General features: G+C 38.1%; 2 long non-coding RNA genes across 2 annotated transcripts in view; both read left to right on the forward strand.

Annotated features, from left to right (window-relative positions):
- Positions 1 to 2,609, forward strand: part of LOC138705068 (uncharacterized) — a 30,562-nt gene extending 27,953 nt beyond the window's left edge. The window contains exon 3 of the long non-coding RNA XR_011333571.1: positions 2,297 to 2,609. This is a non-coding gene — a long non-coding RNA (uncharacterized lncRNA). The remainder of the gene's footprint in view (positions 1 to 2,296) is intronic.
- The window catches only part of LOC138705067 (uncharacterized), an 83,794-nt gene that overhangs the window by 56,234 nt on the left and 12,168 nt on the right, over positions 1 to 15,392 (forward strand). The gene's annotated exons all lie outside the window — the stretch shown is intronic.

Genomic DNA, 15,392 nt, shown 5'->3' on the forward strand with positions numbered 1-15,392 from the left:
AGGAATTGTGTTAAGTCGAGCAGTCTCTTTTTAATTTCGTTGCTCATTAATTTTACAATTTTGTACACTTGTGGCTGAGGCCTTTTAATGTCATTTTATAACAAAGGCACATATTCTTCCTAATTTTTTCTATGATATTTCCTCACTTCATGTTTAGTAATTGCTCTTTTACAGTGATATTCAATTTTGTATTCTTCCTTTCTTGTATTAAAATATTTCTGATATATTTCTCGGTTTTCTTCAATGATCTTTTTAATATTTTCATCCCAATTGTTTAGTCCTCTTTTTCTTTCCCATTTTTTCCTTGTCCCCTGGCTTTCAAATGCCGCTTGTTTTATTACTAACATTATAAAATCATTATGTAATCCACTACATATTTAAAGAATTAAAGACGGGGATATGGACAGAATATTTAAAATGTTCGTGTTGAATAAAATAGTCATAAATTCCATAACAATATACAGAGTCTAGTCAATATTAATGAAATTCATATCTTTTCCGTATTTTTACAATTAAAATTATTGCATAACATTAATATTATAAAAAGTTAACAATGGAATAATGAACGAAATAAGAATTAAATGTGTATACAAAGTTACATAAATTTAATTACTGAATTTTTAAAATCAATTTTGTAGCTGTAGAACAAAAGATAAAATAAAGCTCATTAACATTTTTTACCCCTATGGGGTTTTAACATAGAAAATGCGTATCCTACCCAATACACCACGAGGTGAAGTCAGAATCTTTCGATAAGAAATGCTCTGTCTGTCTCCTAGAAGGAAGAGTACCGTGAGCGCCACTTTGCTAACTTTACAGAAGAGATGTTTACGAGACTTATCCGAGATGTTGGTCGATACGACATTCTAATTATTTCAAACCAACTTCTTTGAAGGAAGAAAATTGTTTGGGCTCATGGAATTTTAACAGTCCATGCGCAATGCTGTGCAATTTATCTTAAGTGCCATAATTCATTTTCGGTAGAAGTGGCGCTTACGATACTTTGCCTTGCAGGGGAGTCAAACTTATTAGTTAATGCGAAATTGACATTGTCAAGAAGTAATTTATCGTCTTTATTTGATTATACCATCATTTAAGTGTATATTATTTTTATATAGCGGTGGACTTCAGCAAGATGTTACGACAGCGATAGTGGAATAAAAGTATTATCACGTGAAAATACAAACTTAAATAAACCAAACAATAAGCGGGGATCGAACATGGTAATATTGTCTTTTTCAACAGAATATTTTGTGTTTTAGTAGATAGTCAAGCAGTTTGTCAACGACCTACCGCATACTTTGGTGATGAGAATTTGTCAATGTCCTTTCCATATGTATGCACACTGAAAATCGCTTGCAATTATTTATTTTGTTGTGTATATGGAAGTGTCGTGAGTTATATCATTATCTAAATTAGAGACATTCATTTTATCTTTGTTCATAATTCTTATGAATATTTTATATTTCACTTTAATAACAGCACATTTTATTTACTTGCTATTGGTAAATTCACGTAATGTAGTCTCAATACTACTAGACTTCTCCTTACGAATGCTCCGAATAAGTGACCGTAGTATCTGGAGATGCTGTTTTCTTTTTGTTTAGCTACACAGTTGTACGGTGAAGAATGGGTAGAATCGAGAAAAATTCTCTCCGGCGCGGCACCGGGATTCGAACCCGAGTTTTCAGATCTACGTGCTACGCTTTGTCCACTAAGTCACACCGGATTCAAATCCCGATGCGAATTCTTCTCAGTTCAAGTTCTACCTCTCTGTTCTCCCTTTGGTGGCCTACCCTCATGTACTGTGTCACAGAATATGTGACAGTGGCACAATGTCCAACACTATGTACCGAGATGCACTCATTACGAGTGACTAAGTGGCCGGGGTCCGACGAAACATGGCGCCGTCTTGAATCACGAAGTGATTACTTACGCTTATCATATTACTATGATGTACCGAAGTACATATGTGGCTTAATGGATAAATCGTCAGCACGTAGAGCTGAAAACTCGGGCTGGAATCCCGGTGCCGGAGAGAATTTTTCTCCGTTCTACTCGTTCTTCCCCATGATGGTAATGCAGAATTTCTGCACGGAAATATCATACGTACTGCGGTACAACATAGTAATATAGCCTATAGTTGTATGTTCGTGCTTACCTTTCATCCCAAATCAGATTTCATCTACCGATACTACGTACCAACGAGCTAGAAGTAAGAATACTTACTTCTAGCTCGTTGCTACGTACAGCAGTTCAATTGCTGTACCAATGGCCTGTTTTGCTTCCTTTCAAGGCATGGATGAACACAAAGACATAGGTTATCAGAGAGCTGCAGAAAAGCGCTTAGAACCGGTTTATATTCGACCGATCGCAGAATGACTGGCGAGGTTGAGCTTCCAACCGAATATTCGACTTTCAAGCGGTTGCGCCTGTCTTGCTGGGTAGACAGAACCACAGATATTTATAGGAAAGAACACCATACAGGAACTTTGATGACATTTTCTAACTACACAAATGAAGTAGCAATAGAAGGAAATTTAATTTTCCTAATTAAAAAATATTATTTGATGGAGTAATTCATGCATGTGAAGTTTATTTTATACTACTGTTGTGATAATAAACTATGAATAATTATAGACCTATTTATATTTCCAAACTAAAACAACCCGCTCCCCAGATCGCACACTCCTTGATTTTTACCTCTGGGGTCGTAGATCTACCAGGAGAAAATCCGGGAATCTCAACATCTGAAGGTAACGGAAGAAAATAGGGAATGCCACGAAACATCATTATCGAGAAAGGCAAGTTTTAATACCTGAACATTCCTAGTTTTTAATCATTGTACAAAATGTCCAACGTTACTTTACACCAGTGGTACTCACTAAAAATTAGAGGAGAGCCAAAAGTGAAAAATAGTAATTTATTTGAATATACCTTTTCTTGAACCCTATTTTACCCGAAAGTACAATAGGGTTATAGTTATAGCCTGAGTTTATATTATTATAATGAGAATTCATTTGACGTGGGTAACCCAGTCTTGCTACTTAAAATTAACACTTATATCTACTACAATAATTTGAATTATTTACAAGTTCTTAAATTAATTACATATAAAATTACATTGACGTGGGTAACCCAGTCTTGCTACTTAAAATTAACATATATATACTACAATAATTTGAATTATTTACGAGTTCTTACATATATTACATATAGACTTACATTGACGTGGGTAACCCAGTCTTGCTACTTACATTTAACAATTATATATACTACAATAATTTGAATTATTTACAAGTTCTTAAATATATTACATATAAAATTACAAAACTCTATATAGCAGCACGTTTTTGTGAACAAATTGAATAATGGTTTGTCATATATTATATTACAAAAATGTAAATGTCCGACCAAAATAAATCGTTTGTTTTCGAACACTGGACAGTGAAACAAAAGGTGATCCACAGTCTGCTCTTCCTCACAGATACATAAGTAGCCATTGTCCTTATGCAATTTAAATAGTTCTAGGTAAGCCCCAAATTTCCCATGACCCGATAAAAATTGTGTTAATATAAAATCTGGTATAATCTGGTTTCTATTTAAGCGGGTGTCGACGCTAGGAAAGAAGATTTCTCTCGTAACTGAACCTTTTGTACTGCATAGCCACTGATTGTTCCACCTATTTATTATGTACTCATTTATTTTTCTTTTTGCACATGAATAAGGACATAGACTATAGCTCAAATTTAAGTTCGAAACTGCAGCACTCTTTGCCAGTTCATCAGCCCTTTCATTTCCTGCTGTTCCACTGTGTCCTTGCACCCATGAGAAACAAATGTGTTTGCCGCAATGTATTACATTTCTTCTAATTTCCACTGCCAGAGGATTTAAGTTAAACTTATTATCTATAGATTTGAGGGCTGTTTGTGAATCTCTGTAGATGCAACAATTGTAAATATTAAGTTTAGTCCATATCAGTGCCTCCTTAATAGCTAATAATTCAGCTTGCACAATGGAGCATCTAGGTGAAAGTTTGTTCCTCTGTGTGTACACTTCTTGGCCGTTGCAATATGCAACAGAAGCGCACCCAACCTGATCAGTAGCACCATCTTTAGATATTTTTTATCCATCTGTAAATCTGTACATTGTGGTTGCTCATGCATCTGGTGTATTTGACGAAGTCGTGAAAATAAGCTGGATGTCCGGATGTTACGAAATGGGCCGGTTTCTCAACCTCAATCTTTAGAAGTGTATCCTCATATGTATGCTCCTTTCGAAGTAGTGTAAGTTCTGCTTTAGCTGTTCCAGTCAGCTGTTAGCTGCTCGATACCTGCAATCCTAACGCTGCCTCCGTAGACATGGTTCTATATGCTTTTATGATGCGCAAAACGAAACCCCGTTGGATTTGTATTAATTTATTCTGGGTCCAACGCATACTGAAACATTTTTGAAAAGCTGAAGTGCAATATAGCACTAAAGGTTCAACTGCTCCTCTATATATAATTCTTAACACACTTGAGTTTAGTCCCCACGTTGGTCGTGATGCAATGATGCAAAGGCCAGCCTGTTAAGAAGTGTATTGGATTTAGCAGCTAGATATTCAAGATGGGGTCTGAATGTCAAGTGCTTATCAATGATTACACTTAAGTAAGACATCTGATCAACTAATTTTATATTTTCTTGATTCATTTTTATTAATGGCAGCATGATTTTGCGTTTCCTTGTGACCATCATAGCTGTTGTTTTCCGAGGATCGAATTGAAGCTTGTTTTCACAACCCCACTGATACAGGCCACCTAATGCTAAATTGGTATTTGAGGTCAGAATCGATATATTTTTGGCTTTACACATTAATAAAGCATCGTCCGCATATGCGAACAATTGGCTCCCTTCAGGAAGAGTCTTTTCGAGCATATTATCATATAGAATGTTCCAAAAAATTGGGCTGCACACAGATCCCTGAGGACATCCTTTGTTAATGCTTTTCGTGACAGTGGTGCTTCCTATTTGTAGTTGTACTCTACGTCTACTGAAGTAATTCTGAATTAAGACATATAAATTATTTGAACAGTTCTTCCTTTTTAGTTGGTGCAGAATTTTAGGCCACCATGCGTTATTAAACGTGCCCGTGATGTCCAGTGATATTAATATTCCTATTTCTTTTCTATCGAGAACGTCTTGTGCCCATTGTGTAACAGCTAGTACAGCGTCTTCCGTTGATTTGCTAGGTGTGAATCCAAATTGATTATTATTTAGTGGCTGGTTCTTATATAAATGGTACTTTATTCTGTCGTTGAGGAGTTTCTCTAAGACTTTTCCCATTACAGGTAAAAGAGAAATGGGTCCGAATGATTTGATGCTAAATCTGTCTTTAGTGTGAGGTTCAGGTATGAGTTTCACCATAGCCCTTTTCCAGATATCAGGAAAAGTTCCTAATTCCAAACATTTATTGTATAGAGTGAAAAATAGATTTGGAGTACTTTTGAAAGCGTTTTTAATAATGTTTGCCGAAATTCCGTCCCATCTTGGGGACTTGCTGTCGTTTTGGCTCATGATAATGTTTTCTATTTCTTGACATGAAAATGGGACATCATCTTCAGTATGAGGAAAAATTGAGTCACACCGAATGGTTTTTTTAATGTCGTTGTCCTGAGTGTCTCTGGGAAGAAATTTTGTCCGAATGTGGTAGCGGTTTCTAATGCCGTAGTTGTGTATCCGTGTTGGGTTTCGATTGTTGTAAGTACATTATTGTGATTTTGAGGTTTACGACAGATTCTATACACTACGTCCCATGGATTTTTGCTTGTTTGCATAGAGCATAATTCCTTCCAGGACTTGAATTTAGCCTCCTTCATTTTGGTTTTGTATTCTTTTAAAAGGCTCCTATACACAGATTCATATCTCGGAAGAAGAGCTACACATTTACACCTATTAAGTCTTCTGTACGAGGCCAGGACCCTTTTCCTTAGTAAATCTAAGTCTCTATTCCACCAGTAATTTTTTGCTGGTTTCTGTGATAATTTTGGCAAAAGCTTTTCGCAAACGTAAATTATTCTATTTGTAATAAGAGATGTCGTTTCATTTAGCTTGCGCCCATTGTTAACATGAGAGAGGTCAGAGTATTTCCCCATATCTCTTACTATAGCCCTTTGGAAGTGAGTCCATTTTACATTTTTAGTTTTGTATTTTCGCGTTAAATAACTGGCTGCCGATAAGGCAGTGTTGTTCATATTATTGCACAATGTAATAATTATTAATTCATGATCAGAAAACGTTGGAGCTTCACTAACTTTCCATTCGAATATGTATGGTAACAAAGAATTGCTACAAACACTAACATCTAAAAAGCTACTGTAGTTGCTACGCCTATATGTTGGAATAATATTATCGTTAAGAATAACTAAATTGTGAGCACAGAAAAGATCATAGAACATTTTACCCCGAGCATCATCCACGGGATTGCCCCATGCACAGTGTTTTGAATTGATGTCCCCTGTGATAAACAGAGATTTTCTTTTTAATTTCTCACATACACTCTGAAGATCGTTAAGTTCAGCATTCAGATCACGCCCTGGTTCGCAGTAAACACTACAAATATAAATTTCAATTCCACACCAGTTGACACAAATTAAAACCAAATCGGGTGTACAATATTGAGGTAGGTGTAGTACGTCTGAGTATTTTGTAATTATAGCTGCTCTAGGCCTTTCATTGTTAGTGTCATTTCTTATCCCTGTACCGACGTACAAATTGCAGCCAGGACCAAAACCTGCCACGATTTTGCGTAACATTAGGTTCCTGTACACAAAACATTTTAAAGTCAGTATCGATAACTGGTGAATGAAAGTCTGAGGTAGTTATTAGCTCGTGCGTTGGAACTAATGATTTGTGCACGTTCTGATTGAAGATGGTTAGCCTAGCCATAATTAATTTTAGAAGTTATAATTTCCACAATTTTCTTGTATGCAGGGCAATTAGTGTCAGTAGCATCATGATTAGTGGCGCGCATCTCAAAATTTTTCCTACTGACATTTTAGTGTTGAATTTATACATACAGTCTTTTCCTGTGGACAAATATCAAAACTGTGATCTTCTGCGCATCGCCTACAATGGCTCTCGAACGTACAATCCTTGCTTAAATGGCCGTATCCACAGCATGTATAGCAGCGTGTAACTGGTATATGGTCTTTCACTGGACGACTGTAACCAATGTATAACTTTCCTCCGTTCCTCATTGAATGATAGATCGTTGGAGTTACTCTGAGCACAGCAAACTGAGTTGTGTTGTTTCTGGATCTCTTCATGAATCGTATTTCCATCTGTTCACCTGAGTCCAGGCAGTGTTTTATGTAAGGATTTTGGTCCACAATACATTGAATCAAATCATCGTTTCCAATGTCAGCCTCAATACCATGAATTATTACTTCAGGGTTTCGTTTCGTGGGTATCCTCGCCGTTAGATGTTGACTATTGGTTTCCACCTTCTTCATGAAAGCCTCACATTCTTCTTTGCTACGAAGCTCAATGACAACACTTTTATTCCTTACTTTCTTTACGCTGTTGATGCCGACTTGAATTTTGTTCACAGTTGATTCCTTAATTATTTTTGAAGTTTGTTCTGAATCTTTCACAATGTCTGGCGTTCTGGGTGACACAATTACTACATTTCTAGTCTTTGTTGAAGGTGTTGAGACTGCTTGGGCATATGAATGAGGATTTGTGGTCTTCTGCACGTTAGCACTGGCATGCATTTCCATTAAAGAATCTTTGAAGACCACTAGAACTTCCTTAATACTATTCACTGAGTTCATGACTCCCTCACACCACTTACGATCTGTCCGTTTGTCCATACTTAACACTTCAAATATCTTTTTAAATTCATCTTCTGCAGAGCAGAACAGAGACGCAACATCAATAGACATGGCCATTTTGTAGTTCAATACCACAGGTTAAGAAATCACATACACGAATATAAAACCTCTTCTGATAAAATCAGTGGGGTGGCTTCTCTCCGGGAGAGCGAAACCGCAACTATGTAATTTTTTTACTTCCTCTGGCTCACAGCACACTACATACTACGCAACCGCGGTATCGTTGTTAGTCTGATGCTGTATCAGATAGATTACATTACACTATTAACCATATTATTTACCTGCTTCAGGTTCCAATAAACGACACTTATAATCACATGTGCATACTAGTATCACTGGAGCTGTTCCACATTACACTGGAAATAAAATCTTATTACAAACCACAATTTCAGCAACAAAATCGAGACGTGACTTTACACAAGATCTGTGCTATCCACTGCTAGCTCCCCAGAGAATCACAATGCATTTCGCAGTATTGAAATTTAACGATTTTTAAATATTAAATTATTTGCCCTATTATTATTATTATTATTATTATTATTATTATTATTATTATTATTATTATTATTATTATTATTATTATTATTTCAATATAAAGTAACAGACGTAACACTGACATTTTATTGGTATTTTGAAGTTGAAGGGCGTACATGTTTTATTTTACCTTTACTGTTTTGAATTCGGATATTTAGAAAATAAAGTGTCACACACACTTAGACTTCTAGCCAGAAGGCACTCTTTAACATTCTTCTCATCTGTAAATACTTTCATTTTTCTGCTATGTGGTACGCTGCTTTTATTGTCAATTCGATTTTAGCCTATATACAGAAGAATACATTAGTTTCTGTTCAGGTATTGCGGACAATTTTGACATTTTCAGTTTTTATGTCCTTGATTGAGATTGTTTTGGATACTACTTATCAAAATTTGATACACGTTATTGTAAAGATAAAAACGTTATAATTCATTTCCAATTCACAGTGGGCTAAAGCAAAGAGATGCATTATCACCTTTACTTTCTAACTTTGCTCTAGAGTATGCCATTAGGAAAGTCCAGGATAACAGAGAGGGTTTGGTATTGAACGGGTTACATCAGCTGCTTGTCTATGCGGATGACGTGAATATGTTAGGAGAAAATCCACAATCTATTAGGGAAAACACGGAAATTTTACTTGAAGCAAGTAAAGAGATAGGTTTGGAAGTAAATCCCGAAAAGACAATGTATATGATTATGTCTCGTGCCGAGAATATTGTACGAAATGAAAATATAAAAATTTGAAATTTATCTTTTGAAGAGGTGGAAAAATTCAAATAACTGGGAGCAACAGTAACAAATATAAATGATACTCGGGAGGAAAATAAAGACAGAATAAATATGAGAAATACCTGTTATTATTCCGTTGAGAAGATTTTATCATCCAGTCTGCTGTCAAAAAACCTGAAAGTTAGAATTTATAAAACAATTATATTACCGGTTATTCTTTATGGTTGTGAAACTTGGACTTACACTGTGAGAGAGGAATATAGGTTAACGGTGTTTCAAAATAAGGTGCTTACGAAAATATTTGGGGCTAAGCGGGATGAAGTTAAAGGAGAATGGAGAAAGTTACATAACACAGAACTGCACGCATTGTATTTTGCACCTGACATACAAGACGCATCCAGAAAGTAAATTTCCCAATTAAAAAAAAAAAGAACACACACTTTTAGGAAAACATTTGTTGACAACAGGTACAGCAATGTTTCAGCTATTTTTCAACATAGCCACCATCAGAATTGAGACACTTGTCGTATCGTGGCATCAACTTTTGTATCCCTCTGTCGTAGAACTCTACCGCCTGTGAATGGAACCAAAGTGTGACAGACGTCTTCAGCTCTTCGTCGTTGCCAAAACGCTCACCGGAGGACAGGAATTTCTCGAGGTGCAAGAAAACGTGAAAATCGCTGGGAGCAAGATCAGGACTGTAGGGTGCTGATCAAACAACTCCCAGCCAAATTCCGTCAAAACAGCCGCTGAGCGCCGAGCCGTATGTGGACGAGCATTGTCATGGAGGAGCACAACACCTGCAATAAGCATTCCATGCCTCTTGTTTTGAATGGCCGCAATTTTCGCAGTGTTTCACAGTAACGGTCAGCGTTCACTGTTTCACCTCTTGGAAGGAAGTCAATGAACAGAATGCCCTTCCTGTCCCAGAACACCGTGCACATCTCTTCCCGTACCGACAGCATTTCGTTCTGACCGGAGATCCACTATGCCGCCAATGCATTGACTGCTGCTTGGTTTCCGGGGTAAAGTGCGAAATCCAAGTCTCATGGCCCGTGACGATCCTGTCGAGGAACTCGTCGCCGTCATTTTGATACCGTTCCAGAAATGTCAGTGCTGCTCCTAAACGTTGCATTTTGTGTTCGGGTGTCAGGTTTTTCGGCACCCGCCTGGCAGACACTTTTTTGAACAACAGGTGTTTAGTGACAATCTCATGCAACAAGGATCGCGATATCTGCGGAAAATGGCTGCTCAGCTCCGTAATCGTGAAGCGACGGTTCTCCATGATGCACTGCCTCACCAGCTCAACACGATCATCATTGATGAGGGACGGTCGCCCACTGCGCTCTTCATCATGGACATTTTGACGATCTTCGGAAATCTGCCTACACCAGCGACGCACCATCTGCTTACTCATGATGTTCGGCCCATAGACCTGACAGAGCTGCCGATGCATTTCTATTGACGCAATGCTTTGTGTATTAAAGAACTTTATCACCGACCGAACCTCGTAGGCGGCGGGAGAAGGAATAAGAGGTTCCATTTGGGACCACTGCTGCCACGCTACTGGCGGGACCTGTCCGGCTGGCATATGATTGATACGTCATAGATCTGTTACGCATGCGCAAATGACAAGGTTAAGTACGTTTACTTTCATCGCGCATCCAGAAAATAAGTTTCCCGATTTTTCGCCTTGAAAGTAAACGTAATTAGCCGTGTCAATTGCGCATGGGTAACAGATCTATGACATATCAATCATATGCCAGCCGGACAGGTCCCCCTGGTGCCAGTAGCGTGGCAGCAGTGGTCCCAGATGGAACCTCTTATTCCTTCTCCCGCCGCCTGCGAGGTTCGTTCGGTGATAAAGTTCTTTAATGCACAAAGCATTGCGTCAATAGAAATTCATCGGCAGCTCTGTCAGGATTATGGGCCGAACATCATGAGTAAGCAGATGGTGCGTCGCTGGTGTAGGCAGTTTTCCGAAGGTCGTCAAAGTGTCCATGAACCGTCCCTCATCAATGATGATCGTGTTGAGCTGGTGCGGCAGTGCAACATGGAGAACCGACGCTTCACGATTACGGAGCTGAGCAGCCATTTTCCGCAGATATCGCGATCCTTGTTGCATGAGATTGTCACTAAGCACCTGCTGTTCAAAAAAGTGTATGCCATGCGGGTGCCGAAAAACCTGACACCCGAACACAAAATGCAACGTTTAGGAGCAGCACTGACATTTCTGCAACGGTATCAAAATGATTGCGACGAGTTCCTCGACAGGATCGTCACGGGCGATGAGACTTGGATTTCGCACTTCACCCCGGAAACCAAGCAGCAGTCAATGCATTGGCGGCATAGTGGATCTCCGGTCAGAACGAAATGCTGTCGGTACGGAAAGTGATGTGTACGGTGTTCTGGGACAGGAAGGGCTTTCTGCTCATTGACTTCCTTCCAAGAGGTGAAACAGTGAACACTGACCATTACTGTGAAACACTGCGAAAATTGCGACGTGCCATTCAAAACAAGAGGCGTGGAATGCTTACTGCAGGTGTTGTGCTCCTCCATGACAATGCTAGTCCACATACGGCTCGGCGCTCAGCAGCTGTTTTGACGGAATTTGGCTGGGAGTTGTTTTATCATCGACTCTACAGGCCTGATCTTGCTCCTAGCGATTTTCACGTTTTCTTGCACCTCAAGAAATTCCTGTCCTCCGGTGAGCGTTTTGGCAGACAGAGCTGTAGACGTCTGTCACACGCTGGTTCCTTTCACAGGCGGCAGAGTTCTACGACAGAGGGATACAAAAGTTGATCCCACGATACGACATGTGTCTCAATTCTGATGGTGGCTATGTTGAAAAATAGCTGAAACATTGCCTTACCTGTTGCCAATAAAGTGTGTGTTATTAAAAAAATAGGGAAACTTACTTTCTGGATGCGCCTCGAAATTAGGAACATTACATCCTGATGTTTGAGATGGGCAAGGCATGTAGCATGTATGGGCGAATCCAGAAATGCGTATAGAGTGTTAGTTGGGAGGCCGGAGGGAAAAAGACCTTTGGAGGGGCGAGACGTATGTGGGAAGATAATATTAAAATGGATTTGAGGGAGGTGAAATATGATGATAGAGACTGGAATAATCTTGCTCAGGATAGGGACCGATGGCGGGCTTATGTGAGTGCGGCAATGAACCTTCGGGTTCCTTGAAAACCATTTGTAAGTATGTATGTAAGTATAATTCATTATTATATGAATTCCAGTATATCAAGATGTAAGCACATGAGACATGACATTACATTTTTAAAGATAACAAATACGTGTCGGTGTTGAACAACTTCACTGGCAGTAATGATGCAGAGTAACCAAAGTTTTCTCCAGTTGCAAATTATTACAGAAATTGAAAAGTAATTCTCAGAAAAAGAATAGAATATTAGTTCAAGAGCTGTAATAAATATCTTTGAGAGCCACATGCGGCATGCGGGCCGCGTAATGATTACCACAGCCTTAAAAGAGCATTTCTACTTTTAATTGTTTTCTGTGATTGGGCAGTACTGTACTCCCAGTTGCCACCTATAGAATGTGCTGTACACCACAAAATCGCTAAAAAAAATTGACATTTCTTGATTTCCCCCAAGACCTTTCATCTGTCAGAACATATTGTCGATGCCTGTCATGTGACGACGGACATATTGCATATTTTCCATCGGAACAGGTCGAAACACATTCACCGACCTGTGCCTGACTCTCGAAAGCCGTCATATTGAGCACATTACGTGACATTTCTATTTTGAACTGATATGCCATATGTATGGAGACTTTTGGGACACCCAGTAATATGCAATATGGAAGGAGATAAATAATAATTATTCGTTTCTGGTTCACACAAAGTGAACATGTGTTCATAATATAATATACTCTATTGCTTTATGTAAAGTGCAATACACAGCTGGCAGTGTTATACGAATAATAGGTAATAGAAATAATTTTCTTTTCATCCCAACTATTGCTACAATATGCATTTGTATTTCTATTTACTCTGTATGTTGTCAAATAATTACAACGTCTTTGGTTATCAAATTGTTCCAGTTTTCTTTAGTTTCTTGTCAAACTAACGGTAACTAAGATTTTATGTATACAACATGGTCACTTTAAATGTTAATAGGATTTTTTTTTCATTTATCCATTCAGATTGATTTATAAGATACACAAACAATCCTTCAACTTTGCATAATGCAGACGTCTCCAAGTCAGTGCTTTTCCCAAATCATGGCGGCGGCCGCAAGCTTCAATTTCTCCCGACTCTAAATTTCTGCGCAGCTTTCGCTGTGGGGGCTTGGATGGGCATATAATGAACCATTATATGCCCATCCAACCGGAACTGTTTCCAAACTTCTCTCCAACACCGAGAGATGGGAATGTGACTTATAGTGCCGAGCTCTTTGTATCTCTTGTTCTGTACCGTACAACTAAGCCGTTCAGAGCAGAAGTGGTTTAAGTCAAAAATGGGTAATGTGGGTAATGTGAAATACAGCGCAAAGTAGCAATTAATATTCAATTTATTTGAACTATTGGTAGTCAGAGGATAGCAAGAAGGACATATCAATTGCTACTTTGCGCTGTATTTTACAGAATGTTTACTTTAACCATCATTACCCATTTTTGACGTACGCCACTTTTGCTCTGAACGACTCAATTCAAAACAATTGAAGGACTCAGAAGCAAAGGGTAGACCCCTTTACTTTAGTTACATTTGTTACATTTGACATTTGACAAAATGTGATTGAAAGTGTTTAAGCTATCGTAAATTCCGTGAAGTTTTTATTGTAATTTTGATGTGTGATCTGGTTAAAGATATATTCCTTTGCCACTAATATTGCTTATACTTTAGTTTACCCTGTACAAAGACAATTCGCAAAGACATTACGTGACCAATCAGGAAGATCACAGGAACATTATATTTTGAGATCCCTCAGGTGTCGTAAAGCATGCATGGCCATGTCTGAAACAATTCATTGACGGAGAATTTATTGAAACTTCTGTGGTGAAAGTACCTGGAAAAACGTTTGGAATATCTACATGATTTTGAAGAATTAAACAGTCCACGCGTAGTAATTGTCAGACCGGGTCTATTTAAAGAGCTTGAAAAGTGAATTTGTTCTCAATTTTCTGCTGTAATTAATATCAGTGTAAAATAATACTTTTTTAAAATTTAAATTGTAACTTCAAGGAATTCATTAAAGTTTTCAATAATATTTTCTCAAAATTAACTGAAGTTCACTTGTACCCGTTTGCTTCTGACCCCTTTAATTATTTTGATTTTTACAGTACAGTACGAAAAGACCAATACTGTAAATAACAGCCCCATCTCTCGGCGTTGAAGGGAAGTTTCGAAACATTTCTGTTCCGCGAACCAGTAAATGCCTATCCATGTTTTAAGGTAATAGTAGTCTCCTATTTTAAATTACAATAATATATTCTCTGATGAGACTGGAAAAGTTTAAATTACGCATAATATGGAATATTAAAAGTAACGCACTTCCATGGATGTACTTAACGAACAGTCGGAAGTAAACGAACATATTAATTTACACATTGGTTAACGTGAACTCTCAAGCTGTTATCTAGATCATCTTTGATGCCATTCACCTCTTCCTCGCTGAACACCGTAAGAGACAATCGACATTACTGTTTAGTATTCCGTGTTGCTTATGGAACTCGTGACTATTGACCAAGTAGATTAACGTTACTTACGGTTTTCGTTAGGGGTGTACAGATTTCAGTTGTCATCTGAATGGTTTGTATTTACGAAATTGAACAAAAATTAGTTTAGTATCAGGAACGCCCATGGCCCAATTTTGCAAAGAAATAATCTTCATTAGTTCCTGTTACATCTCTCAATGCCATTTTATACATCTCTATGGTTAAAAACCCGACGGCCATAATAATACCAACTCGAATTCCTAAAAGATACTGGTCACTTGAATGCAATATAATTTCATATTGTTTCGTAACTGTATAAGCAACTAATTAACAACAAATGTAATTTCACGTTAACTGGTCGCGATATATGTCAAAGCGACTTACTTACTTATGGGTTTTAAGAAACCCGGAGGTTCATTGTAGCCCTCACATAAGCCCGCCATCGCTCCCTATCCTGAGCAATATTAAGCCAGTCTCTACTATCATATCCCACCTCCCTCAAATCTATTTTAATATTATCCTTCCATCTACGTCTCGGGCTTCCTAAAGATCTTTTTCCCTCCA

This window comes from Periplaneta americana, chromosome 8, assembly GCF_040183065.1.
Source record: "Periplaneta americana isolate PAMFEO1 chromosome 8, P.americana_PAMFEO1_priV1, whole genome shotgun sequence".
Lineage (NCBI taxonomy): Eukaryota > Metazoa > Arthropoda > Insecta > Blattodea > Blattidae > Periplaneta > Periplaneta americana.